General features: G+C 41.1%; 1 pseudogene; it reads right to left on the bottom strand.

Annotated features, from left to right (window-relative positions):
• Positions 1–25,712, bottom strand: part of LOC121557462 — a 39,835-nt pseudogene that overhangs the window by 2,924 nt on the left and 11,199 nt on the right.

Here is a 25,712-nt window from a genome sequence, read left to right as displayed (position 1 = left end):
TCATCTGACAGATAGCTGACACAGATATCATGTTACATAGAACGGTTGTTCCTCAGAAAACATGACATGCATCTGCATTTCAGACAGAATATAGTTTGTTTTCATGCTACAGTATTTCCCTAGATTTCTCTCTCAAAATGTCAAACAATCCCCAAGCTTGTATGTACTGTACAGGGCTTTATTTTCCATTAGTGATGGATGTAATGGTGCCAGGTGGGCTTACCTTTTACACATTTACATCAGCTTGTCAACTGTTGTCAATCGATCCAGACAGTTTTGCATTTCTAGATTTGTTACATACTTAGATACAGCAACCTCTGGCAAAACTATCAATTTAAGTAAGGAATTCAAAGTAATGAACTTCTGTTTTTTTTAATTTAAATAATGAAAATAATTTATTACCTTTGTAAAGTGTTTTTCATTATAAAATTATAATCTCAAATTGCATAAAATAAAAAACGAACTAAAAAAAGAGTGCAAAATATATATATAACCAAATCATGAAAGCAACAATCAAAGTCTAGGAGGATGGGAAGGCTTATAGAGCTGAGTCTTAAGGCCTGCTTTAAAGGCCTCAACAGTCTGAACAGCCCTGAGATTGTCAGGAAGGGAGTTCCAAAGGCGTGGTGCGTGGGAGCAAAAGAAACGGCCCTCCATTGTGTGTATCCAGGTCCTGCCGGCATTCAGCAGCTTGACGTGGTTTAAACTTAGGGTGCGTGGAGGTTCATAGGGGGAGAGTAGGTCTGACAGGTAGGCTGGTCCAATTCAATTTAGGGCTTTGTAGACAAGGAAGTTAATTTTAAAGTACATTCTTTGAGGGACAGATAGTCAATAGAGATCAGCAAGTGAATAAAAGGTAAATGACAATACTATACATATCAGCAAATGTTTTACGTCTGATTTTCACCATCCTCACCCCCATTCATTATTGCACCTATAAGTAACAAAACACCCAAGTCAACATCACAAAAATCGAACAATCAGGACAGAAAAGGTCACACTAATGTTTAGCTTATGTTTTAGGGTACAGACCTACAGGTAGTATGTGTTTACAAGCCTGTCTGATTTTAGCCATCCTAACTCCATACACAATAGGATTTAAAAGTGGCTGGCACATCAGAAAGTACACTGATAAAATAGTGAGAAGTACAGTTGGAACATTTCTCATAGGCCTATCAAATCTACTCTGGAGCACATTTAAAAAACAGCCGAATGAGAAGTTGAGCAGTGAAGCCAGATGAGGAGTACAGGTGCTGAAAGCTTTCTGTCTGGTCTCGATGGAAGATTACAAACAAATAGTCAGAATCTTAATATAAGAGGACACAATAGTAATTAAAGGGACAGCGACAGTCAAAACAATACCACAGAGTCCATAGATGTTATTAACTGTCGTGTCTGATGTTGAACAGCTGAGTTTTACTACCAGGTAGTTGTCACAATACACTTTGTCTATAACATTCCCACACAATTGCAAACAAATAGTTAAAGACAGTGTTATGATGCTTCTTGCAAAAGAGTACAACCATATTACACAAATAAAATACACACCCTGTTGGGTGTAATGATGTTGTTATACTGTAGTGGATAACATATAGCAAGGTACCTGTCATAGGACATGGCTGCTAAATTGCTGAATTCAATAGTTCCATATGTGTACATGCAAAAGATCTGTAGGTAACAGTACACAGCGGAAACTGCATGGTCATCTGAAACCAAATGAGTCATGAGAGCAGGAAACAAACCAGCAATATAATACAAGTCATTCACAAACAAACTGCACAGAAACAGATACATGGGTTCATGAAGGCTTCTCTCCATACAAATAACTACAATAAGCACTGTGTTGAGACGTATAAGACAGTTATTATAATGAAATACAAGTACTTTAAATGTCCACTGTCACTATATCCAGCTAGTATAAATGACATGAATTGTGTTGAGTTCTCCATTTTCTTAATAGTACCTATAGAAGTATATAAAAATAAAAACAGGATTTAAGTCTAGATCACCTGTTATATTTCTCCAGGCTTCCGTTATGTGGACATACAGTGAGGGGAAAAAAGTATTTGATCCCCTGCTGATTTTGTACGTTTGCCCACTGACAAAGAAATTATCAGTCTATAATTTTAATGGTAGATTTATTTGAACAGTGAGAGACAGAATAACAACAGAAAAATCCAGAAAAACGCATGTCAAAAAAGTTATGAATTGATTTGCATTTTAATGAGGGAAATAAGTATTTGACCCCTCTGCAAAACATGACTTAGTACTTGGTGGCAAAACCCTTGTCAGCAATACCAGAGGTCAGACGTTTATTGTAGTTGGCCACCAGGTTTGCACACATTTCAGGAGGAATTTTGTCCCACTCCTCTTTGCATATCTTCTCCAAGTCATTAAGGTTTCGAGGCTGACATTTGGCAACTCGAACCTTCAGCTCCCTCCACAGATTTTCTATGGGATTAAGGTCTGGAGACTGGCTAGGCCACTCCAGGACCTTAATGTGCTTCTTCTTGAGCCACTCCTTTGTTGCCTTGGCCGTGTATTTTGGGTCAATGTAATGCTGGAATACCCATCCACGACCCATTTTCAATGCCCTGGCTGAGGGAAGGAGGTTCTCACCCAAGATTTGACGGTACATGGCCCCGTCCATCGTCCATCGATGCGGTGAAGTTGTCCTGTCCCCTGAGCAGAAAAAGACCCACAAAGCATAATGTTTCCACCTCCATGTTTGACTGTGGGGATGGTGTTCTTGGGGTCATAGGCAGCATTCCTCCTCCTCCAAACACTGCGAGTTGAGTTGAGGCCAAAGAGCTCGATTTTGGTCTCATCTGACCACAACACTTTCACCCAGTTCTCCTCTGAATCATTCAGATGTTCATTGGCAAACTTCAGACGGGCATGTATATTTGCTTTCTTGAGCAGGGGGATCTTGCGGGCGCTGCAGGATTTCAGTCCTTCATGGTGTAGTGTGTTATCAATTGTTTTCTTGGTGACTATGGTCCCAGCTGCCTTGAGATCATTGACTAGATCCTCCTGTGTAGTAATGGGCTGATTCCTCACCGTTCTCATGATCATTGCAACTCCACGAGGTGAGATCTTGCATGGAGCCCCAGGCCGAGGGAGATTGACAGGTCTTTTGTGTTTTTTCCATTTGAGAATAATCACACCAACTGTTGTCACCTTCTCACCAAACTTCTTGGCGATGGTCTTGTAGCCCATTCCAGCCTTGTGTAGGTCTACAATCTTGTCCCTGACAACCTTGGAGAGCTCTTTGGTCTTGGCCATGGTGGAGAGTTTGGAATCTGATTGATTGATTGCTTCTGTGGACAGGTGTCTTTTATACAGGTAACAAGCTGAGATTAGAAGCACTCCCTTTAAGAGTGTGCTCCTAATCTCAGCTCGTTACCTGTATAAAAGACACCTGGAAGCCAGAAATCTTTCTGATTGAGAGGGGGTCAAATACTTATTTCCCTCATTAAAATGCAAATCAATTTATAACATTTTTGACATGCGTTTTTCTGGATTTTTGTTGTTGTTATTCTGTCTCTCACTGTTCAAATATACCTACCATTAAAATTATAGACTGATAATTTCTTTGTCAGTGGGCAAACGTACAAAATCAGCAGGGGATCAAACACTTTTTTCCCTCACTGTAGGTGTTCCTTTTGTCCAGGTGGGAAAGGGCAATGTGGAGTGCAATTGAGATTGCGTCATCTGTGGATCTGTTGGGGCAGTATGCGAATTGGAGTGGGTCTAGGGTTTCCGGGATGATGGTGTTGATGTGAGCCATGACCAGCCTTTCAAAGCACTTCATTGCTACCGACGTGAGTGCTATGGAGCAGTAGTCATTTAGGCAGGTTACCTTCGCTTTCTTGGGCACAGGGACTATGGTGCTCTGCTTGAAACATGTAGGTATTACAGTCTCGGTCAGGGAGAGTTTGAAAATGTCAGTGAAGACACTTGCCAGTTGATCCACGTATGCTCTGAGTACAGGTACTGGTAATCCGTCTGGCCCCTCAGCCTTGTGAATGTTGACCTGTTTAAAGGTCTTGCTCTCATCGGCTGCGTATTACCAGTAGGATTCAATCTTAGTCCTGTAGTGACGCTTTGCTTGTTTGATTGTTCATCTGAGGGCATTTGTGGGATTTCTTATAAGCGTCCGGATTAGTGTCCCGCTCCTTGAATGCGGAAGCTCTAGCCTTTAGCTCAATGAGGATGTTGCATGTAGTCCATGGCTTCTGGTTGGGTTATGTACGTACGGTCATTGTTGGGACGACGTCGTCGATGCACTTATTGATGAAGCCGGTGACTGAGGTGGTATACTCCTCAATGCCATTGGATGAATCCCGGAACATATTCTAGTCTGTGCTAGCAAAACAGTCCTGTAGCGTAGCGTCCGCGTCATCTGATAACTTCCATATTGAGCGAGTCACTGGTACTTCTTGCTTTAGTTTTGCTTGTAAGCAGGAATCAGGAGGATAGAACTATGGTCAGATTTGTCAAATGGAGGGCGAGGGAGAGCTTTGTACGTGTCTCTGTGTGTGGAGTAAAGGTGGTCTAGAGTTATTTTTTTCTCTGGTTGCACATGTGGTTGCACATTAGATAAAACGGATTTAAGTTTGCCTGCATTAAAGTCCCCGGCCACTAGGAGTGCCGCTTCTGGATGAGCATTTTTTTGATTGCTTATAGCCTTATACAGCTCGTTGAGTGCGGTCTTAGTGCCATCGTCGGTTTTTGATGGTAAATAGACGGCTACGAAAAATATAGATGAAAACTCTCTTGGTAGATGAGGTACTCTACCTCATGTGCGCAATATCTCGAGATTACCTTACTTTTAGTTATCGCGTACAAGCTGTTATTGACAAATAGACACACACCCCCACCCTTTGTCTTACCAGACGTAGCTGTTCTGTCCTGCCGATGAACGGAAAACCCAGCCAACTGTGTATTACCCACGTCGTCGTTCAGCCACGACTCGGTGAAACATATGATATTAAGGTTTTTACTGTCCCGTTGGTAGGATAGTCTCGAACGGAGCTCATTAAGTTTATTCTCCAGTGATTGCACGTTGGCTAGTAGAACGGATGGTAGAGGCGGGTAACCCACTCGCAGACGAATTCTCACAAGGCACCATAATCTCCGCCCAATGTATTTCCTTAATGCGAATGACGGGGATTTGGGCCTTGACTGGGAGCAACATTATATCAAAGCACACCTCCAAGACACAAATATCATTAGCTGTTAACAAATAATAACACTACCACTACATCAGAGAGGGAAGGGCCAACGAAGCTACAATATGTCAATCCAACTCAAGATGCAAGGTTTGTCCAATGACAAGTGTAAATCATTTGATTTACTGCCTGAGGTTATACATACCCTACTTTGTGCCATTGCTAAAACAATAATTAATACTACCATAAGACAGTAAAAATACACAATTTTGAATTGTCCGAATGTGAATATAGACTATTATTTTGTCAGAATATGAATATATAATATATGTTAAACTTGGATCAAAAAAATGTAGTGATTAATTTAAATAGAAATTCAGAATATGATATTTCTCTTCAGTATTCTTGTATCTTGTTTATGCACGTTATATCAGTCTAAATGTGTAGCCTACATTCAACCATACTTTCTAGTTACATGCATATTATTGTTATTGCATCAATGAAACAAATAATTTTCTTCCAAAGTGGTCGTGACTATCCATTTACTTTGAGATACATTGAGGAGGCCTGGTTATAAGCACATAGATGTGTTATCACAACTAAAATAAAATAACCTAAAAAATACTTTATTTTTGGATTCGTGTATGTGGAACCAGCGGCCAAATGATTGAAGACCGATATTCTGACGTTTTTTGACATCGCAATGTGAGTTTTTATTAGAGTCAGTATAGCAATGTAACGTTATTGATCTGTCAGTTTTCCTATATAATTCCCTACTTTTCCCACTGACACGGTATAAACAGCTCTGCAGGCTTCACTGTTATGGTACACAGTCAGTACACAACACTATGCTCATCATGTCTTAGCAGGATCAGATGGTGACAGGTGTCCCAGCAGGGTCAGACAGCCAGGGAAGACCAGTCTACAGAGCTGAGGTGAATTTAGCAGTATATTATAACAATCAGTGAATGGATACAAAGTTCCATCTTGAGTTGATGGGTAGGCTACTGTCTGAGATCTGGGAATAATGGTCATTTCAATTATTGAACCATTGATTCTATTATATAATGTATAAATTTACACCAAGGCAATTCTTTGTCATGCCTCTTCTGAGTAGGCTCAGATGGTGACGGGGGTCTCAGCAGGGTCAAGCAGCCAGGGAAGACCAGTATGTGACCGCTGAGGTGAACTTTTTCAGATGCAACACTTTCTTCTCTCGGTGCAGCAAGCACTGGACAAGCCAGAAGCTTCAAAGATTGAAACCATTTTAAGGCAGTCTGACAAACCTCTAAAGTTGATTTCCTAACTGTTTCAAGGGTTGATAGAGGCTTTTCCTGATGACACAAAACTGTGAGGAAGACCTGGGAGACGCTTTTGATGATGATGAATGGATACAGATATGTTTGAATGCCTTCATGTTCATATAATCTCAGACCTAAATTATTGCAGTTTAAGACCATCCATAGAACATACTATATGACAGTTAAACTGAATATCATGCACAGAAATGTAATTCCTCCGCTGGAGTTGTAAAACACAACAGGGGACATATTTGCATATGTTATGATCTTGTGAAGGCTGGCTGATTTCTGGCAAAGACTATGTTCTTTTGTCTCTGCATGTCTACAGATTCTCACTTTCCCTGTTTTTGTTTGCTTGGAAATGTTGATACTGGAGGCTGTTATAAGAAGAAACTGTGTAACCGTAGCATTTATAGTAGCTAAGAAATGCATTGCCATAAAATTGGAAGGTTGGTTATCCTACAACAATGTCACAATGGATGGCAGAAATGTCAAATCATGTTTCACTAGATTTGATTTATTACTAGATTAAGGGTATACTCTGCAACTTTGATAAGGTCTGGGTGCCTTATGGAATACTGTATGACAAAAGGTGTCTGTAATGAAAACATTAGATTTTCTTTAGTCAAGCAGTCACAAATATACCTTTTTTTTTATGGCACACGAGACACCTATCTGATTTGCGCCTGTCTCAGTGGACTAATCCATTGAGGAGGCCACAGGGATGCCACGGTCCAAGAATATGGGGATTGTGGCTCAGACGCATAAGGCACGTCTCTCTCCAGAATGCGCTCTCTCCCGCCATTTAGTGGGTATTCAGTGTTTCATAACTTGATTGTGTGCATTGTTTGCTATGTCTATCAATACCCCATTACAAATAGCACCAGTAGTAGCCTACATTTAACATTAATTCCCATCATTTCTAATCTGCAAGGTTTATTTCTGTTAATGCATTATATATTATTATTAAGGTCATTTACCATTCTCAATGTCAGAGTGGACATGTGTTTTGCAGAACTCATAACCTATACTACACTTGTGAGAAACCAGTTATTGTTTATTTTATTCCTTTTAACGAGTCTTGTCAATTTATTCATCATTTTTTGTTTGAAACTCTCCTGTCAATGTTGAGTAAGGACTCGCACCTGATTAACCATATAGAAGTAGGACTAGTCTACCTAGCCTGCGTGCAAATGTAGGCCTATAAATGTGCCCATTTGGGGATGTCTGATAGTATATCTGATTGTCTTAACTCACCACCACTAATGAGCTGTGGAGCTTCTCAAAGTAAATTTTCTTCACCTCAAACAGCAAGTAAATAAAGTATGTTTTTAGAATCAAATGAGAATGACAATAGTTCCTCAAAGTATTTGAACAATATTTCCATCTCTCTCCCTTTCGATAACCACTCGGCATGAAAGGTGTCACGACCGTCTGAAGAAGCGGACCAATACGCAGGCGTGGACTGCTTTATTCAACCACACATACTAGTGAAGTCCTCTGTAACACTGACAGAAACATGAACAACCCACAACAGTGACACAACATTTAATATGCTCCCAATCAGAGATAACGAGCCGACAGCTGACTGCCTCCGTTGGGAGTCACACGACACCAATCAACGACCTAGAAATAGACACCCAGACTCCCAATGAAATAAGTGACAGACATCAAACATCAACACCCCCCAACACCATACACCCTGCTCACACGTCTGGAGCCAGAGGGAAAGATATAATGGCCTGATCCAGTGGAAACATAATAAAATACCTGACCCAGTTGATAGTTGATACAATGTCTTGAGTTCGTTGCATACAGGTCATGCGTAGACAACATGATTCATAGGATATGTATTTTATCAGGATATTTTCTGCCTGCAGGCTGCAATGTTTTTACGTGTTGGCTTTTTGTAGGCTATTTTTATATAGTTGGCAATGGCAATAAAAGTTACTTTTTTTTATTATTTGTAGATTAACCACAGACAATGATTTTTAGATACAAAGACTATTATAAATTAAAAGATGTTCCACGATAATGTGCATATGAAAATTATAACTGGTATGCAGACTGGTAGAAATGGTAAGAAAAAATGACACGTTTAGAAATGTTGACAAATCGATTGGTCGAAAGAAAAGACTACTCTTGGTTGACCAAGATTATTTTTGGTCGGGTACAGCACTAGCAGAAATGCAGGAAATTAGCATTAGATGCCCCCCCAAAATTTGGGAGGACACCAAGACCCCCTGCCAGGTGTTGTTATTTTTGTTGACTTCTGATATCAGGAAGTCTCCCTGCTATGTAAGATTATGAAACTAACGTTTCACATCAATGATTTTATGTGCTTTACATTTTCTAAAAACTGCCCTTCGGATCTGCTGGAGGTTAAGTCCATATATGACAGGGTTTAAGACAGGTGGTACAACAAGGAATTGTACAGCCATTGCATTACGCATATTTACTGTAATATTTACATTACTATACCACCCTTGCAGAGTGTCAAACAGGGTCACTGTGATGTAAATAACCATTGTTATTAAATGTGGCACACATGTCTGTGTGAACTTAATCCTTCCCTTAGCTGACTTTACACAAGTCCTTACAATCTGACAGTAAGAAAATACAATTAAAAATAACTGTAAAACATGAACACATATTACAAATTTGTTAAAATTCTGGTTGATGGTAATGGGTAAACATGCATGTTTCAGTATAGATGGAACGTCACAGAATATTTTATCAATGCGAGATCCACACAAAGGAATTCTGACGGCTACAATAAGTGCTATGAGTGGTATAAATAAAGGATAACACCAAGCAAATAAGAGTAACTTTCTAACAGTTAAAGATGTCACAATGGTATGGTATAGTAGTGGTCTGCATATTGCCACATACCTATCGTAAGACATCACTGTTAGAGTAGAAATTTCACACAGGAGAGATGTGTATATTACATAGGCTTGAGTAAAACATCCACCATAAGATATCACCTGAACATCTGCCTGAAGGTCGAATAAGAACTTGGGGTAGAAACCAGCAGTTCCATACAATCCATTGACACATAGACTACACAGAAACATATACATAGGCTCATGGAGGCCTTTCTCCTGAATGATTGTTATGATCAGAGTCAGATTCACAGTGATGATGAGAAGGTATGTGATAAGAGACAAGATAAAATAGACCGATTTGTTGTTAAATGTCTCTTGTAAGCCAAAGAGATAAAAGAACTTGACTTGGGTTGAGTTCTCCATAGCTTTTGTTAATTTTCTTCCTTTGGTCAATGCAGCAATTCTTAGTCCTTACAAGGCTTGAGTGTGATGGATGTGAATGAATTCAAGTGTGAATCATTTGATTCTGTTTAGGCTCAGACTAAACACAATAGTTTTAACAAAACAAATTCACATCCTCCCTCAAACTCTTATTCCAAAAAAATTAAGATCCCGATAATGTCTGTACATTATCAGACTTCTGAGGTGTGAAAGAATTGAAGAGACTTGTGTCCATGAAATGTCTTGCTTGACAGAGGGATAGTGCTCCAATTACTTGTCCTGCTAGCCTCTAAATATATCATAGTGTATGCTCACATGGGATTGTAGTTTCAGTGTCAACATGTAACCAATCCATAGAGATGGATCTATATTTAGTTTATAACAAGCAACTCATTTGATTCTATTTACTCTATTGATGTATTAACCCAGCAAACAAGGGACGTCCCAGGCCCGGCGCCACGAGGGTGCAAAAGTGGGCAATGACCCCTTAGTTTGAATATTGTGCCCCCTCAGTTTTGTATCCCTATTCTGTCCCACAATCTGCCCCCTCCGTCATGCCCAACCAATTTGTTGTGTATGCTTCATTCATGCATCTCCCTTGCTCGCATCACACGTACATCATACACGTTTTACCAGTTGAAAAAAAACACATTTTGATTGGCCTTCACAGTAGAAGGCTGGGGTCAATTTACCTTCAAAGTTATGTAGTAAGAAGAACAACAAAAAAAAATCACAGTGCAGCTGGATGGAATTTAGCTAATGTTAACAGTTAGGTAGGTAGCTGATAGCATGATGGATATTAGAAAGTGGCTTCGCCAGGGCACAACGGCAGCATCGGATCAAAGTGTAGGGGAGGGGGAGAAGCCTGCCACAGAGGCCAAGCAGACGTTAATCACAGAGGCCAAGGCTGCCGAGCCAGCAGCAAAGGCACCTGCGCAACTGTCTTGCAGCCTGTTGACATAGGAGGTAACCAACCCGAGGAGGGGCCTGCAGCCGCCAAAACCGAATCTAGCAGCAGCACCGCCAGGATATTACAAGCACCGACACCTCCGTTAGTGCCTGAAGACCTCGGTGATGAGGAGCCAGCGCAGGTTTGTCTGGGGAAATACCCAACCAGCCTTTACTGTGAGAGAAAACGTGCATTTTGTAGCATGTGGTTCAAAGGCAGAGAGTGGCTGGAATATTCCTGCCAGTCAAATGTAGCTTTCTGCTATCCTTGTCGAAAATGTAACATCGGCTCCAATGCTAACGCCGATAAGGCATTCATCCGAACTGGATATAATAACTGGCGACATGCCATTGATAGCAACAAGGGACTGGGGAGGCACGCATCAAGCAAAGAACATTTGAAATGCATGGTACTTTGGACAGAAAGACACGCAAGGAATGCACAGTGAGCGGAAATTTCAACACTTGTGAATTCTGCACACCTTGCAAGAAATCGTTTGTATTTGTCATCGATTGTGGACATTGTGGAATTTCTTGCTGTCAACAAGCTTCCTCTCAGGGGAACTTTGGATGCGATGGATGCAAGAGGGGAGGGGGGCATTGGAATATTCCTGGCGATATTAGATTATACGCTCAGGAAAGACAAGGAACTTGCTAGTGCCTTAAGCACAATTCCCCGCAATGCCACATACACATCTCATGACATCCAGAACGAAATAATTGGGCTCATGAGTGAGGTAGTCACAGAGCAAATTGTAAAGGAAGTAGGTGATTCATGGTACACACTTAAAGTGGATGGGACTAAAGACCCAACCGGGTGTGAGAACATTTCAATTGTATTCCATTACGTGGACGAAAACAATCGTGTTTCTGAGCGGCTACTCTCAATGGCAACGAGTATGTGATGCTTTATCGCTGACTAACTTGGTCCTGTCAGAGCTAACAAATCTTGGCCTTAGCACCGAGAAGATTATTAGTCAATGTTATGATGAGGGCTAGTGTGATGTTTGGTAAACATGGGGGCATGCAAAGGATAGTGCAGGACAAGCTGAATCGGGAAGTGCCGTATGTGCATTGCTTTAACCACCAGCTGCATTGAGTCATAGTGCACGCTATGTCCTCTGAGGGTGCATTGGATGACTTTTTTAATGTGTGTAATTCCCTTTACAAGTTTCTCAGGAAACCAACTGTGGCTGCGCAAAATACGGGAGAGAAACTGAAATGGCTGTTTGAGCAGCGATGGACTGGTCATCTAGCCACGGTGAGTGTCATTATAAAATCTCTGGACAGCATCATCCACCTGCTCAGAGAAATCGAGAGTACCCACACCTACGGTACAGAAGTGCGACTTGAGGCTGTGGGCCTATTGAAATGTCACGCCCTGGCTCTGGGGACTCTTAAATGTTGAGCCAGGGTGTGGAGTCTCTATGTTATAGTTTTCTATGTTTTGTTCTAGATCGTTTAGATCTATGTTGGCCAGGGTGGTTCCCAATCAGAGGCAGCTGTATCTCGTTGCCTCTGATTGGGGACCATATTTAGGCAGTCTGTTTGGCACTAGTCAGTGTGGGATCTTGTTCTGTAAGGTTTGTTTTGTGTTAACCTAGGACTTCACGTATCGTTGGTTTGTTGTTTTTGTTTGTGTGTCAGTACAAATAAAATGTACGCTTATCACGCTGCGCCTTGGTCCGTGTCTTCTGTATACGAGCGTGACAGAAGATCCCACCGACCCTGGATCAAGCAGCGTGACGAGGAGAGAGGATGGACGTGGGAGGAGATGAGAGAGAGTCTGGCTAGAGGGATGGAGGCCATGAGCACGGGGGAGAGACAAGCCCAAAAATTGTTTAGGGGGGGGGGCTCACGCCGTGGACGACGAGGCAGCAGGAGGCCGCGATAGAGCGGTTCAGCCGGTTAGCAGAGGAGGCCGCCAGATTAAGGGGGTCATTGGTGCAGAGGGAGCAGAAGGAAGGTGTAGAGGCACGGCGAGAGGAGCTGGTTAGGCAGCAGAAGGAGCGGGGGTTAATGAAGGAACCCAGTCCCGCTCCTCGCACCAAGCCAGTGGTGCGCGTCGCCAGTCCGGTACGGCCCGTTCCTGCTCCCCGCACCAAGCCAGTGGTGCGCGTCGTCAGCCCAGTCTGGCCCGTTCCTGCTCCCCGCACCAAGCCAGTGGTGCGCGTCGTCAGCCCGGTCCGGCCCGTTTCTGCTCCCCGCACCAAGCCAGTGGTGCGTGTGTCCAGTCCGGCACGGCCCGTACCTGTTCCACCGGTGCCCGGAGCTGGATCCGCCTCCGAGGCGGACTGCCTACCCGGCCCCTACCCTGTTGCGTTTGTGTGGCGCGGTCGCAGTCCGCGCCTTTGGGGGGTACTGTCACGCCCTGGCTTTGGGGACTCTTAAATGTTGAGCCAGGGTGTGGAGTCTCTATGTTATAGTTTTCTATGTTTTGTTCTAGATCGTTTAGATCTATGTTGGCCAGGGTGGTTCCCAATCAGAGGCAGCTGTATCTCATTGTCTCTGATTGGGGACCATACTTAGGCAGCCTGTTTGCACTAGTTTGTGTGGGATCTTGTTCCGTAAGGTTTGTTTTGTGTTAACCTAGGACTTCACGTATCGTTGGTTTGTTGTTTTTGTTTGTGTGTCAGTACAAATAAAATGTACGCTTATCACGCTGCGCCTTGGTCCGTGTCTTCCGTATACGAGCGTGACATGAAAGCTGTTTCCGAGCCGAGCTTCAGATTCATTGCCTTCATGGTCCACAAAGTCCTCAGCCTGCTCGACCCCCCTAACAAGTTACTTCAGGCTCAAGCAACTGATCTGTACACTGGCATCCGAGTCGTCCGCAGTGCCCACAATTGTGTGAAAAAACTGCAACGTGACAGTGAGTTTGATGAGTTATGGGAGAAATACAAACACATGGACACCCCCTCTCCAAGCAAACGGCAAAGAGTAGTGAGTAGTAATCTGAAAGAATATGTGGTTGAAACAACAATGGGCCAGCAAGAAGAGGATAATGAGAGGGAGTGCTGTACTGGGAGAAATGTCAGCAAGATTTAACAAACGAAACAGCCAACTTGTTGAGGCCCTGTGTGCCTTGCACCCAGAGAATGAAACCTTTATGGATGTGGAAAAGGTGAAACCACTGCTGGACTTAATCTCAGGAGACTTTGTGAAAGCTGAGTTTACTGTCGCACGCCAGTTTCTGCAGACTGAAATCGCCCGATCAGGAGAAGAAAAATGGACTACGCAGAGCATTTTGGATAGATACTCCGGGCCTCTAACAGTAATGCCTACTGTGATAATGGCATTGAAGCTAGGATTAACATTTGGAGAATCCAGGGCAACTTGCGGGAACTATTTTTCAGCATTGAAAAATGTATTCAGTGAGCACAGATGGAGCATGTTGCACAGGAGGAAAGCGCAGCTGATTCAACTGGCATTTGAGAGGGATCTTACAAGCAAATTCCGTGGGGAGTGGAACGAGAGACTGCTGAGGAGCTTCAACACAGCATCAAGGCGGCTACTACTCTTTTGAATCTGGGTAAGAACAGGCAGCCTGGCTGGGATTGTATTATTTTGTTATTTGCTAGTGTAGTATCTGAACAATTTATAGCTTTGGCTGAGGTTTTCATATTGTTGGTTAAATGAACTTTACTCTACTTTGCTGAAACATCTGGAAAGTATTACTATAGGGGCCCCCTAAAACAGAGGAGATTCGGATGTGTAAAGGCCAGGGATTGGTCTATCTAAAACCACCCATCTTATGTTACATAGGATATAAATACAATGTTTGAACAAAGGACGAGGAGAATAATCATTTTTAGATTGGGTTAGTTGTTCTCCGGATTTCTGCAGAAGTCTGTAAATTGATGCTGAAAATCTTTGATATAATAAACCATTATAATCAGAGTTCAGTGTCCGCGGATTTCTTGTCAACACAGCATATCAGCATCGTTGTCTCGACACCACATTAATGGCGACAAGGATTTTTGGGACGTGTTGCGTCTCTTCAGCGTTCCATTCATGGGCTACGAAGTGACTCCCGCTCAAGACGCCGGCAGATAAGGTGAGCTTTCTCACAACTTTGGGCGCTGGTCAGTTCGTGTGGCTGTGTGTGTGAGTTGGGGGGACGCACCGTGACGGACCTGTGTGTGCCGTGCTGTTTGCTGTGTGATAGGTTTCCGTTCTAAATTTCTACCTTTGTTTGCGTTGAAAACAACGCAAACAGGGGGGAGTGTCTATAGGAATTGATAGCACTGGGCACAGGGATATTTGGAAAGGAGTGTCCAGGAATAAGACAAGGAAATAAGGAAAAATGTATACTGTTAGGACGTCGCTGAACTACGGAAGCCCTCAAACGAGGCGATCATTAAGATAGGCCAAAAAATCCTGTCAATTCACTAGGTTGATATTCGGGTCAGTTCTGGGAACTGGAGATTGTAGAATATACATTCAATTGCATGTTACCTCTCGAAGTATATGTTCGATGTAGCCTCTCATTGAATATATGCAACTCAAGGTAGCAGAAATTTAGGAAGGAATATAAAGGAAATAGGAGTGACGGAAGCATGCGGTATGAATGGATGCATTCTTTTCATGTGTATGTGTGAAAGAGAGCCTATGCGTGTTTGTACATGGGGAGGTCTCTGCTGTGTTCAGCTGTGTGTCGACTCATGCTATGATAAGATTTATGTTAGAGATATATACATATATATGTTTTGGTTGAGAACAGGGGTTTTAGTTTTTTGTAAGGAAATGTGTTAGTTACGGTTAAAACCTTATGAGTCTCTATTTGAGAGAACGTTTTTAAAACATTGTTAAAAACTATGAGCCCCCCGGGAGGACTTACGGTTAAAACCTTATGAGTCTCTATTTGAGAGAACTTTTTTAAAAACACCCTGGGAGGGAGTTTTGATTGCATAGAGATGATTTGTAATGGATAAGAAATTAACTATAAATCTGCAGATTAGAATAAGTGAAGATAGTAAAGATAAAAATCTTCGAAGTAGGATTTGTGTTTTGTATTGGTTTGTGCGTTTTGTTCAGTGTTACTGTTTGTCTGTGTTGGAAAAAACGGAGAGAAAGCTGGTCTGTCTACTGTCTGCTGTTTGGAGAGAGTTGCTTGCGGGAGCTCCTCTCACCATGACATCGCACTAGCAAATGAGCTGCGCATGCGTGGGATTTTATGAGTTTATAGTTACACAGAGCAAATATGCCACTCCCCTGCCTGCACTGAGCTGCTGGGAGACGCAGACTTAGAGCTGAAAAAGAAGGAGGGGGAGACTTACACACGAACAAAGTATTCTGTTTGTTAAATCGGCTGTTGCTTAATTATGAAACTATTTGATTGAGATCCATTGAATTTATAAATAAGAGTTATGTTGACGGATTTAAAAAAAATAAAAAAAATAAAAAAACATATATAATTGCGCTATTTATAATATTCCTGAGTTAAGCTGTTTGCTTATTTCTTAGCGCAAATGTGAACATAGGTATGTCTAAAAGGGTATTGTATGGTTGAAATAACCCAGTGAGTGCATAAAAGACTAAATTCTTGTCTGTTTCTTTTGTTCTCCTATGATGTGAGAAACGAGAAGGAGGAGACAGAGAGAGAGGAAGTGCTGACCAGTGTGTGTGCTTCCCCGGATCCAGTCCAATTAAGGCCAGTACTGTTCTATCCACAAAACCTAATTTCCCTAACAGGATATAATAGATACATTGTGTATGCGTAGAATATTTCATGTTGTGACAATTTTACAGGGACTTGGCAACAGACTGATCAATAGATGTAATTGAGAATTGCACATTAGGGTTTTTGTGCATGAGTTGTTTTGATTAGAGTTGTGTTGGAAATCCAGCACTGACATTATTCTGTAAAATTAAGGTAATTGGGTGCTTATTAAGCAATTGGTTTGTGGGTTCTGTAGTGTTGCTGGATTACAGGTCTTTCTTTTTTGGATTGCTCTGAAGTTGACTAGTTTCCTTTACTTTTCCTGATTGGATGTGGTAAGACTGCCACTAATCAATAATTTGGTAAAATAAAAATTAATTAATAAATTAATAATTAAAAAAAAATATATATATATATATATAAATATATTGATGAATTAATAAATTAATAAATTAATTAATTAATTAATTAATTTCAATAAAAAATATATATATAACAAATATAACAAATAAAAATAGGAGGGAATGATAAGCTACATAGCTTAAAGTTTTTGGGGTTTACTAATTAATTGGTTTAAAATAATAATAATAATAATAATAATAATAATAATAATAATAATAATGATAATAATAATAATAAAATAATTCTCAATAAAGGAATATAAAAGAGTGGTTACAATGGGGAAAAAGGACATCAAAACAATGAAAGTAATTACTCCTGTTGATGTAGTACAAAATAGTAATCCTCTAGTTAAAGCTATTGCAAGGTTATCTGGAAAATGGAATAAACGTTGGCCTGACATTGAACAACCATGGCCAGTGGAAGGGACTCTTAACCCAGTCGTCATCAAGATAATGCAAGTGCTTGTGTCGACATTTAAGGCAGATCAAAAGAAGGGGAAAAAAAGGGGAACAACGTAAAGAAAAGAGACAAAGAGAGCTGGGTGTTCTTAAGTTGTTTGAAAATGAGGAACAAAATCTGATAAAAGATACAAAAGATAAAAGAGACAGAGGTATAGGGAAAATGGCAAAAGAGGCGAAGGTAACAGAAAAACTAATGGCAGAAGTCAATACACCTTTCTCACATAAGGATTCAACAAAAAGACCCCCACCTTACGAGGAAGAAGTAGAGTTTAAGGACGTCTATCCTCAGCTTCCAATGATCATTCAGGAGGGTGATTATTGCATCAGATATGAAGATGAACGAATAATAGAGAGAGGACAAGCAGAAACAACCATAAAGATGAATCCAAACTCCAAAAGTAAGAAGAAAATGACATGTCTGGAAACTAAGGGTAGAGTGAGGTTCAGGAGGATGGAATTTGAAGAAGATGATGAAGATGATGATCAGAGTGATTCAGAAGAGATCATGGGTGGATATGACCCTGTGATCAGACGGAGGTTGGCTAGAGTAGAAAGAAGGGGTGATGAAAGTTGGAAGGAGAAGGATACAAGAGATCCGAGCTCTGATTAAAGTCAAGATGAAGACAGCGATAAAGATTTGAAGATTAAAGGTGCTTCATGTTCAAGAGGATTTTATTCTACAATGACTAGCACAGAAGAAATAGAAAGAGATATAGACCGATGCATATCATGCTTGGATAAGGCGAATAATTTAAAAGAAGTAAGAAAACTGGAAGAACAACTCAAGAAGCTGAAGATACAGAAGGAGAAACTGCTGAAAAAAGAATCTCAAAAATTCCAGAGGAAATACATATTGAGGCCAAGAAAAGGGAGCACAAGTAAGAAGATGATGCCAGTGATAATTCGAGGACAGAACCTGGAGTATAAGCCTTTGCAGAATATCGATATGTCAGATATACTTGAGAAGCTGCCTACTCTTCAAGATGGAGCATATCCTTGGATTTCAAAGTTGGAAGAAATTACGGTGGGAACACAGTCTGCCATAGGAGACATTAAGATACTTTTGGCTAATCTCCTTGGGATTCCAGGTATGGAAGACATTTTTCAGAGAGCTGGACTTCATCGATATGTGGGGACTGCGGTGAATGATCCTGAATTGTTGGCTGCAAATAGAAATCGACTGTGGAGAGCACTGAAAGATACGTTTCCAACAAATGTGCATCCTGACAACATTCTGATTGACCCACTAGGACAACAAGAAAATCAGAGAGCCTATGTGTCAAGAGTTCATCAAGTGTGGAGAAATATTACCAGAAATGATCCAGATGTGAGTCAAATAGAGCAGTCAATTTTGCGAGCTAAACTGCAGATGGGACTGCCCTCACCAGTAAGGAGCAAACTGGCAGAGGTGGTTGGACTTGGAAGCATGACAAAAGGTGTCTATACAGATCATATAGCCCATCAAGTGGATCTGTACCGGAAAAAGGAACACAACCAGAAAGAACAGGACCAAGAAACTCTCCAAAAACTCAATCAAATACAACTGGAGGAGAAGAAGAAGGAGAAGAAATAGGCTTTGGTTATGCAGAATCAGTGTTCATCAAATCAACAATCACTGCCACAGCTTCAACCGAACCAGTTCCAACCGCAATTGTACCAGCCACAACTAGTGGTACAAGTTGTTTCATATTCATAGACAGTTTCTGGACAGACACAGGATTGAAGAGGACGAGAAGGCTTAGGAAGAGGAAGAGGAGGAAGATTTAAGCAATACTTCCAGCAATCTTCAGAAGTGTGTTATAATTGTGGACAGGTTGGTCACTTTGCCCGTGAGTGTAATGGGCCAGGAGGAAACACAAGAGGGAATTTCAGAGGAAGATACAGGGGCCAGTCAAGATCATTTGGAGGACCGGTGAACCCTTATAGGGGCCCGGAGCAAGGATTCTAGAGGTGCCCAGAAGATCCGAAAGGGGGGTGTCAGCTGGTAGCATCAGGACCGGAAAAAGATCCAACAATTGAGGTGAAAGTAAACAACCGACCATTGGAAGTGATGGCGGATAGCGGAGCTGCTTTCACCTGTGTTCAGCCTAAAGATGCTACACATCTTCCTATGTCCAATCAACTAATTAGGACAATCGGATTTGAGGGAGTGAAACAGCTGATTCCTCTTACGGAACCAATTAAGCTCTGCTATAAAAATCAGAAAATTACAATACCCATACTGGTATCAGAACATACACCTATTGCATTGTTGGGAAGAGATGCATTGTGTAGATTGAATTGTACAATAAAATGTACGCCAGACGGGTGTCTGGTAGAAGTGCCAAAAGAAAAGTTTTACCAATTGTTGATGACGACAGAGATTGACTCTTCTTCAGTATTTTGGATTGGAAATCTCAGTGCAGATTTTTTGAAGCAGGCTAAGATATGGGAGAAATTCATTGTGGCAAACATGCCAGGTGCGAGGCTTCCAGAATATCCATTTCATTGTACGCTCAAGTATTTCAAGAATGCTGCCCAATCGAACTCAGAGGAATGGTTGAGTCATCAACCAAAGAAAGTTCAACTCAGCTCATGTTGCATAATTTTAGGACAACAAGGAGCAGCTATAAAGATAAACACAGACGATTATCTGGATAAAGAATTTGAGATTGAGAAGAGTGTGCCACATGTGACCTTGTTGGTTTCTGAAGGCTATGAGCAGAAGCATATAGGAGAAATGATGACAGAAGTAGAGAAAGCTGTTTTCGTACCAATGAAAGAGAATTTGGCGATTTGGAGGAGTGAAGATCAGCGATTTCTCAAAATCATGATTTCGGCTCAAGGACAAGGACAGCCACAAGCTGTACGGATGACACATGAATCTATTTGCAGTGTGAAGATGGATTCAGACCCTATGAAAGAGGAGATGTTGCAACAAGTTCCAGAAGGTTTGTGGTCTCAACACAGTGCCGATATTGGACTTGTGAAATCAGCCCAACCGGTGAAAGTTGAACTTCGACCAGGAGCCAGACCTCCTTGGAAGAATCAGTATCCATTGAAAGATGAAGCAATCCAAGGGATTGAACCACAAATTGTAGGACTTTCGAAAGCAAGTGTTTTGAAGACAACAAAAAAAATCCTCAGAGTAACAAGCATTTGTTGCCTTTGAAGAAACCTGATGAGACTTATCGTATGGTTCATGATTTGAGAGCAGTGAATGAAGTAGTAACTGATTTTCCAGCAGAAGATTTGATAGGGATAGATCAGATATTGCAAAGCACTGTCATTCAGTATGTGGATGATATAATTATATGCTCACAGAATAAGGAAAGGTGTCATAAAGACTCAATTAAATTGCTACAGGTATTGGTAGAAAAGAGGCATGTGCAACCAAGCGAAAAGAAGCTAAGTGGGTTGCCAAGTTCTTGTGTATAGAAGTCATAAGCAGGTGGGGATTTCCCGATCGAAATATCCTCAGATAGTGGGAAAGAGTTTGGTGGATAAATCAGTTAAATTCATTTTTTTTTTTATAAGAATATTGGAAAAATTGGGAAAAAGGTCAGACTAAAATGTTATGAAAACTAGGGTTGAAGTAACTCTAGGAAATTTTGAATATCTGATTGTGTGATAATTTTCGCATTTCTTTGCATTTTGTTGTGATATTTAGTATTTTCTTATGAATCAAAGGGGGGAAATGGAATGTGATTCATTTTATATATCATTTTATATATCATTTTTATATTATTGTTGATATTGATGTTTTAATTTGCATGTGTTGCTTTGCAAAAAGATACTGGTTGGTGTTTTCTTTTCTTCCAGAAGCATATGGGGGAATGTGTAGAGGGGATTCAAATACTCAAACATGGACAATATGAAGGGACTGGAGGAAGTTGAACAAGGACGGTGTGGAAATGTTCAGATTCCATCATCGACGTTGCATTGAAAGTCGACGCCGCTGAGGAGACGCTGCTGGACTACATTTCAGTGTCTGCAATGATTTATATACATATTTGCATGTGTAATACATAATTTGTCTCATATTCTTTCTGTACACATTTTTTGAAGAATGATGTTTTCTGTTGTTGGGTACATGTGGGGACCTCAGATGTTTTTGTTTTTTTCGTGGATGCTTAGGGATATTGGGTCTAGGCAGGGACAGAGAGAATCCACAGGAGGGTCCGATGGGTCGACCAGCCTGTATGTGGACAAGTTTGATTGTACTTTGTTTTCTGAGGCTTTCATGTATATTCAATTGCGTCATAGCTTAAAATGCATTGATAAAGATTTATAAATTGATCTGGAGTACTTAGGTGGTCGCCTGGGGCAGAGGGGCCGTGAGAGAATTTTCCTGTCTTGATTGATTGATGGATATTTGGAAAGAAAGCTGCCAGATAGGTTTTTCGCTCTCACACTCCATAGAAATGTGTTCAGACTCCATAGAAATGTGTTTACACTCCATAGAAAAATGTGTTTACACTCCATAAATTTTGTTTTATTGCTAAAGTTACTCAAGAAGAAAAATTGTTATTTGTCATAATCCTATTCTTTTTGTTTTCGAAACTTAATTAGTCTCGAAGGGGGGAAATATGTAGTATCTGAACAATTTATAGCTTTGGCTGAGGTTTTCATATTGTTGGTTAAATGAACTTTACTCTACTTTGCTGAAACATCTGGAAAGTATTACTATAGGGGCCCCCTAAGACAGAGGAGATTCGGATGTGTAAAGGCCAGGTATTGGTCTATCTAAAACCACCCATCTTATCTTACATAGGATATAAATACCATGTTTGAACAAAGGACGAGGAGAATAATCATTTTTAGATTGGGTTAGTTGTTCTCCGGATTTCTGCAGAAGTCTGTAAATTGATGCTGAAAATCTTTGATATAATAAACCATTATAATCAGAGTTCAGTGTCCGCGGATTTCTTGTCAACACAGCATATCAGCATCGTTGTCTCGACACCTTTTGGAAATGCGTGGCAAATGTCAGAAATAGGCGTAGATGTGATTTTCTTTATTGCCGTTGCTGCCAAGTCTACTGCTTGATTTCTGTGAGTGATTGGATTGGAAATGTTTGGTTTATAATATAATCGTATTGTTTTAAATGTTGTTTTATATGGTAGAAGAGGTGCTTTGCATTACATTGATGAGGGTGGGCAGACCTTGACCAATGGTTGAGTAACGATGTAGCTATAGTGTTGCCATAAACAACTCGTTGCTATGGAATACTAATTTCTCTGTTATCGTACACAGCGTAGTACGGCACTCTTGTGGGAAGACAGCTTGGTAGCTGCATCCAAGCTGCATTGTACCGATAAGTTGTGGTAGTGCATTGTACATTATTGTTTGCTTTCCGCGATAGGAAATGCATTGTATGGCATGAGGAAGTGTTATTACGGTAAAGAGCAATTGGATTGATGGGTATTGTGATGTAGCTCTGTAGCGTTGTCATAACTTGCAATTCCTCGAGCCGGTTATGAATTGTCCATGTTTGTAAAGCGATGCAGTAGCCTGTATTCTTGCAGCAAGACAGCCGTGCGTGGCTGCAAATACATTGTGTGTAATTGTACTATCGATTATTATCCATCCTGTGTTATCAGCAAGCGAAAATAGTTGTGCCCTCTTAGTCATTTCTGATGGCCCCTTGCCGAGTTAATCCTGCCGCCGGGCCTGGGACGTACTAAGGACATTCGGCAGCGTTCCCATTAGGTCCATTTAAGGCAGTGTTGCTCTAGCACTACATAGCTGATTCAAATAATCAAAGCTTGATGATTAGTTGATTATTCGAATCAGCTGTGTAGTGCTAGGCCAAAAGCCAAAACGTGCACCCCTTGCGGTCCCCAGGTCAAAGATTGGGAACTGCTGCGTTAAGTATTTCAGCGAGACGTCATCTCACTGATGATTGTTCAATAGTCAGAACTTTGTAGGAACATTAAAACATGGCATTAACCTCGGGATCATAAGAGGGCGTTCAGTACAGATACCGGTTTGGTCGAAGTATAACGTTATGATAAGGTAAACAGAACAAAAATGTAAATATAACATGCAACAATTTAAAGGATTGTACTGAGTTACAGTTCATTTAAGGAAATCAGTCAATTGAAATAAATTAATTAGGCCATAATCTATGGATTTCACATGACTGGAAATACAGATAAGCATCTGTTGGTCACTGATACAGTACCTTAAAAAAAAGGTAAGGGTATGGATCCTAAATCCAGTCAGTATCTGGTGTGACCACAAATTGCCTCATCCAGAGCGACACATCTCCTTCGCGTAGAGTTGATCAGGCTGTTGATTGTGGAATGTGGAATGTTGTCCCACTCCTCTTCAATGGCTGTGTGAAGTTGCTGGATATTGGCAGGAACTGGAACATGCTGTTGTACATGTTGATCCAGATTAATCCAAACATGCTCAATGGGTGAGATGTCTGGTGAGTATGCAGACCATGGAAGAACTGGGACATTTTCAGCTTCCAGAAATTATGTACAGATCCTTGCGACATGGGGCCATGCATTATCATGCTAAAACTTGAGGTGATGGCGGCGGATGAATGACACGACAATGGTCCTCAGGATCTCGTCATGGTATCTCTGTGCATTCAAATTGCAATCGATAAAATGCAACTGAGTTAGCTGTCCGTTGCTTATGCCTGCCCATACCATAACCCCACCACCACCATGGGGCACCCTGTTCACAACATTGACATCAGCAAACTGCTTGCCCACACGATGCCATACACGTGGTCTGCAGATATGAGGTCGGTTGGACCTATATCCAAATTCTCCAAAACGACGTTGGAGCCGGCTTATGGTAGAGAAATTAACATTCAATTTTCTGGCAACAGCTATGGTGGACATTCCTGCAGTCAGCATGTCAATTGCACCCTCCCTCAAAACTTTAGACATCTGTGGCATTTTGTTGTGTGACAAAACTTCACATTTTAATGTGGCCTTTAATTGTCCACAGCACAAGATGCACATGTATAATTATCATGCTGTTGAATCAGCTTCTTGATATGCCACACCTGTCAGGTGGATGGATTATCTTTGCAAATGCTCACTAACATGGATGCAAACAAATTTGTGCACCAAATTTGAGAAAGTAAACTTTTAGTGTGTTTGGAAAATCTCTGGGATCTTTTATTTCCTCTCATGAAACATGGGACCAACACTTTACCTGTTGCGTTTATATTTTTGTTCAGTGTATTCATCCATGAGACGTTCAATGACCACAAGGAGATGTTTCTTGATGGTCAAAGGGATGTCACATGATGGTACTTTTTAGGATGTTCTCAGGACTTCATTTTACTAGTCTTCAGAATTTCACGAGATGGTCCCAAGGGAACGTTCTCTGGGGAACCTTTGTCTAGTTCCCTGTAAGTTACTAGGACTTCACCGAGGACCATGTCAGGACCTTTTTAGGACATTCTCAATACTTTGATTTTACTAGTCATTAGGATGTTACGTGAAGGTCCCAAGGGAATGTTTTCTGGGGCACCTTTGTATAGTTCCCTGTAAGTTACCAGGATGTCACTGAGGACCACATCAGTACCATGTCAGGTACTTTTTAGGGCGTCCTCAGGACTTGATTTTACTAGTCTTCAGGACATTGGGTGATGGTCCCAAGGGAACATTCTCTGGGGGACCTTTGTCTAGTTCCCTCTGAGTTACTAGGACATCACTGAGGACCATATCAGGACTTTCTTAGGACGTTCTCAGGACTTTAATTTTAATAGTAATTAGGACGTGATGGTCCCAAGGGAACGTCCCTGCAAATAACAATAAGTCGTTAGGATGTCCCTGGAATGTCACAAACTGGTCTTCCAAGGTGGTCAGGACATTGTGTCATGGGCTCCTGGAGGTTTTGTCTAGTTCCCGGTTTGTCCAGGGGATGTTTTTAAGACGTTCTTCGGATGTTGTGAAATGGTCCCGTGGAGGTTACTTTCTAGTTCCTGGATTGTCCCAGGGAAGTCTCCGAGGACTTTTTTAGGATGTTTTGGGGAATTTGTGTCATGGTCCCCTTCAGGTTTTTGCCACGAGATGGTCCCAGCTCTCCCAAACCATTATAAGTAAAATAATTAAATGGTATGGGGTTTTAAGGTAAGTCGTACGCTGTTCAGCTAAAATAGGGTACAAACCTTTCATCAGTTACAATATGATTACATTTTACATTATTACTTGTGTATTTTTAACATAGCTGAGATTTACTTTGAAGTGCAAAGTGTAGGAATAAAAGTGAAATGAGTCATTGACATAGACACGTTGGAATAGCAGGAACATTGGAATGCTATGAATGAAGAGGTTGTGAGTTCAAATCCCAGGTGAGGACATGTTTGTAAAAATTACTGTATAAATGAACATGCACAATGTAATCATGTACAGTATGTCAAATACGTAAGTTGAAAACATTATATGGTAAAAGCACTGTGTGTGGCGATGTGTCCCTAACATTGGCAAAAGACAAAGAGCTGTGAATGGATCAGTGGTTCACAAATCAGGGACTTGATGGGC

Source organism: Coregonus clupeaformis, unplaced genomic scaffold (genome assembly GCF_020615455.1).
Source record: "Coregonus clupeaformis isolate EN_2021a unplaced genomic scaffold, ASM2061545v1 scaf1843, whole genome shotgun sequence".
Lineage (NCBI taxonomy): Eukaryota > Metazoa > Chordata > Actinopteri > Salmoniformes > Salmonidae > Coregonus > Coregonus clupeaformis.
The sequence above is the reverse complement of the archived record's forward strand: the minus strand, read 5'-3'. Positions and strand labels throughout refer to the sequence as shown.